The sequence below is a fragment of the Protopterus annectens genome, chromosome 8.part0 (assembly GCF_019279795.1).
Source record: "Protopterus annectens isolate FY-2018-M chromosome 8.part0, PAN1.0, whole genome shotgun sequence".
NCBI classification, from domain to species: Eukaryota; Metazoa; Chordata; order Ceratodontiformes; family Protopteridae; genus Protopterus; species Protopterus annectens.
The window spans coordinates 1,155,734,729-1,155,739,615 of NC_056741.1; positions in this window are offsets into that span (position 1 = coordinate 1,155,734,729).

The window sequence follows — 4,887 nt, forward strand, 5'->3', positions numbered from 1 at the left end:
AAGCCGATTATCAAAAAAACAAAAAATTTACTTTGAGTTGTTTTATGCAGGGGCAAGCCCCACTCTATGTGGAGTGCTGTGCCCCCCACACCCCCTCTACCTAGATATACCAACTTCAAGATCGCACTACAGTGGGGAAAAGGATATATTTCCTTATACCCACTGTAACCAGCTTCAGCGAAAGTGCACTTTCGAAATTGTGCACTTTCGCTGAAGTGGGTTCGATCTTCTGTTACTCGACAAACTGTGTTATTGATTAAGAGAATGGGATCCATATATATATATATATATATATATATATATATATATATATGTGTGTGTGTGTGTGTGTGTGTGTGTGTGTGTGTGTATGTATATATATATATATATATATATATATATATATATATATATATGTATGTGGCCAAAACTGCCTTTCAATTTGTAGCCTGCTACAGACCACCCTCCCAAACACAGGAACCTCACTCAGCTTTCCTGAGAACACTAGAGAATATGAAGGTCTCTCCAAACACTATTATATTGGGTGACTTCAACTACCCAAACATTGATTGGGAAAACTACTCAAGCCCAAACACCCTCGCCCAACAGTTCCTAGAATTTATAAACTCAAATGCTATGGAACAACTGGTCACCACTCCCACAAGAGGGGAAAACATATTGAATCTGGTCATCACCAACATGGGGTCTCTATGTTCCACACCAGAGGTATACCCCTCATTGGTAAGATCAGACCATAAACAAATCTCACTGGACATCCATATTCCATCCCCACCCCTAGCCAAGGAAACCACGGTGAAGAACTTCTCAAAAGCAAACTTCACACTTCTCAAAACTGAGGTGGAATCCTTCAAAGCCCCCCAGGCCAGTGGATATCTGCCCAAAATGCAGAATCCTTTACAAAAGCATTCTATGGACACCTACAGGAATGCATGGAGCATGCTATCCCAAATAAAACCAAGACTCTCTCCTCCAAAGGCAGGAGACCTGTCTGGTGGACCCCAGCCATAAATAAGCTATACAACAGAAGGAGAAAGCTACTGCATGACAGAGCAAAATCTCAAAAAGGGAAGGCGTCACTGATCATTACTAGCAAGAAACTACGATCCCTCATAAAATCATCTAAGGCCATCTTCGAAAGAAAAATTGCACAAGACACTAAAGATAATCACAAGGCCTTCTTTAGTTATGTCAGAAACCTGGGAGGCAACTCCCAGATATGCTCTGAGTTAGTGCAAAATGACAAAAAAATACACTGAACCCACAGACATTTCCAACATTCTGGCAGAAAGGTTCAGTGCAAACCCCCCCCCCTTCTCCCTCAAAAGAGCAAATGTCTATCCCAACAGAGTGTAGCCTTCCTGAGATCACAGATGCACAGGTGAGAGCTGCCCTATCCAAAGCAAAAAACACAGCATCAATGGGACCAGACGGTGTCCCGGGCTGTGTCTTACACCAGCTCCAAGAAGAAATAAACCCTCATATAAAGTCATTGTTCAATCTCAGCCTTACTACAGGATATGTACCCAAGGAATGTTGTACAGCAACAGTGGTCCCACTCCACAAAGGTGGTGCCACAATAGACCCTGGAAACTATCGCCCTATAAGCCTGACTAGCCTGGTCTGCAAAGCTAGGGAGCGTATCATCATGGAAATCATAAACAAAGACATTGGGAACCTCCAGACACTGGATCCTATCCAATTCGGCTTTGTAAAGGGCAGATCTTGCCTCTTGAACCTGGTCAACTTCTTTGAAACAGTTACTAAAGCCATAGATGAAGGGAAGGTAGTCCACACAGCCTTCCTGGACCTCGCAAAAGCCTTTGACACAATACCCCACTCGGGCATCATTAATAAGCTCATCAGCTTAAATATCAACCCCTATGTCACAAGATGAGTTGCAAACTGGCTCAGGGATAGAACCCACATGGTCAGAATAGCAGGGGCCATGTCAGACTCTAAACCAGTTACAAGTGGCATCCCACAAGGCTCAGTCCTGGGACCTCTCTTGTTTGGTATATATATTTCTCCGAGGTACAGGCTAACACGGGTGGACTATGGCTGACCAAGTTCGCAGATGACTGCAAACTGGGTGCCGTAATCGGCTCTCCGGCTGACACAAGCATCCTCCAAAAGGGTCTCACAGAGACGGATAACTGGTGCCAGAGCCATGGCCTAAAGCTAAATGCCAAAAAGTGCATAGTCATCCCCTATGGGAAAAACAAAGTGCCCACAAATTACCACATAGGTGGTAATCCATTAAGTATGGAAGAAGTAATTAGGGACTTGGGGACCCAAGTAGATAGCAATCTCTCCTTTGACAATCACATTGCCAAAGTGGTTAGAAAGACCTTCTATACAGCCCACCTTATCACGAAAGGGTTCACATCTAGATCAAGAGAGGTCATTGTGCCCCTCTACTCATCACTTATCAGGCCCATAATTGAGTACAATGCCCTGTTTGGGATATACCTTACCCGACACCTGCAGCAACTGGAAAGACCCCAAAAGTATCTCACCAAGAGGATCAAGGGGCTCAAACAGATGCCCTATGCAGTTCGGCTAAAGAAACTCCAGCTCTACTCAGTTGCGTACCGCCTACTCAGAAGTGATCTGTGTCTGACGTATAAAGCCATGTCCAACCCAGAATTAATGGACATGCTTCACCTCAGGAAATCCAAATCCCTTAGAGCTACACGCTCCAGGGACTTGAACCTCAGCACAGAAATAAATAGGACATGCTGGAGGGACAGATTCATATCCCAGAGGCTCCTCTCACTCTGGAACAGAATCCCAATCCATGTTAGGCAGAGTCCCTAAATGACCCTCTTCAAGAGAAATCTTGACGAGTGGATGGGAGATCGTAGGTTTACCCCTGGGATCTCTTCTGTGTCCCTACTATACAGAGGCACAGTCAACTAATTTAAAAGGGTGGCGAAAGCCAAACACACTCTGGCTAGGCTTATGAATGCCCTAGGGCAGATAGCCTAGTATCAACCTATGAAAATATACATGTATATATATATGTATATGCATGTCAACCTATGAACCTATGAAAATATACATGTATATATATATGTATATGCATGTGTGTATATATATATATATATATATATATATATATATATATATATGTTTGTGTGTGTATATATATATATATATATATATATATATATTGATTTATTATTATATATATTTTCTCAGTTATGTCTATTGAGTCGCAAGGAGAGCTTGGCTCTAGTAGCCAACTGAATCTTGAATTTTCTCCATTATCCATTCCACCGAATTTTTTTGCATCGATGTATACTGATGCACATTAGGAATGATCCAGTGAAGTGAATTCTACATCTAATACAACAAACTCATCAGCTGATCAACCAGCCATCCCTACTATAGTTCCAGCGATGTGAAACCATACGAATACAGACGTGCAACTGCAATATTTACTAAATGGTAATATTTCTAATAGTATCTCTAACACAAACAGATTACCAGTTACAGCTACCAGGAATAGTCATATTTCTAATACAGCTATTACCACTACAACTGTTACAAGATCTCCTGCACTGCAACATGCTTTGCCTCCATTGCCTCAGAATACGTCTGCAGTTTCTACTATTGCGCCTTTAGTCCCACCCACTTTGTCTATTGTTAGCACAGTACAACAATCTTACACTTCTACTGTACAACGGGATAATGACAGTTTGCAAGGTAATATGCCTTCCTTCAGACAGTCTGATTATACTGATGCAAATATTAATATGTCCACAGGTTTTACAAATGGTCAGGTGCATATTAATGGTTCGCATTATACAAGGATGTGTACTCCACCATGGATGTCTGATACTGGACAAATTCCATCCTCTACTGCAGGGCCTTCGATAGTAAATGACCCTCTGCCCTAGATCACAGCAGCATTCTAATGCCTTTGTTGCTGATGATCTTTTATCGTTTATTGATGTGGATAACCTCACCAACCTGTTCGCTGAAGTTAACGCCACCAACACATCGGATTCTGTTCATTGTAACCAATCCAGAGTATTCAAAGACTTAAAACAAAACTTTAGACTGGAAAAACTGTTTATTACATTTAAAAATTTACAATATGACAACTTTTAGGCTGTTGTCTGAGTAAAGAAATAGTTCCGCTAGGACTACGAATAACCAAATTTCCCAACAATCTTTCGTCTAACTCCTCGTTATACAAGGAACTAGTAGCCCTTTACAACACCACAGAGTTAATCGTCATGCGATCCTTAATTGAACATAATAATTTTAAGCTAGCAGAGGTTAGTAGTGACATTCATGTGTTATAGTTACACACCCTGAATTAAATAAACTTCTACATATTTCTAATGGGATTCATCCCAGAGTTACAAGACATGTAGCCACAGTGATATATAGAAACAAACTGAAATTGCAGAGGAATTTACTCCAGTATTCACTTAACAGAGCTTATCCCTTACGGTCAGAAGGGAAGTTTAGATTTAGCTATAGAAATTTCAGAAACGATGTTTCTATAGCTACTAACAGTAGTGCAGCACCTGGCATTCTTTCTAACTATCCTAATCAGTTTGGTTGGAAATCAAGGTATTTCTTAAATGATCGCTCCCGTCATAATTTTGTTTACACAACAGAAGCTTCCCAAACAGAATTTTCCACTCATCATGTTCCTGCTTCTACAATTACAAAAGCTTCACGTCTGTTGGATTCAACAAACATGTCCTTAGCAGAACAAGCAACCATTCCTTCTACAACGAATATTCCATTTTCAGCTACGAGTGCTCCTATTGCAGATAACACTCCGTTTATAACCCCTTCTGCCCCTACTGTTACTACTACTGGCAATCTGGGTTTTGTTCCTGCTTCTGTCAGTATATCCTCTGCCTT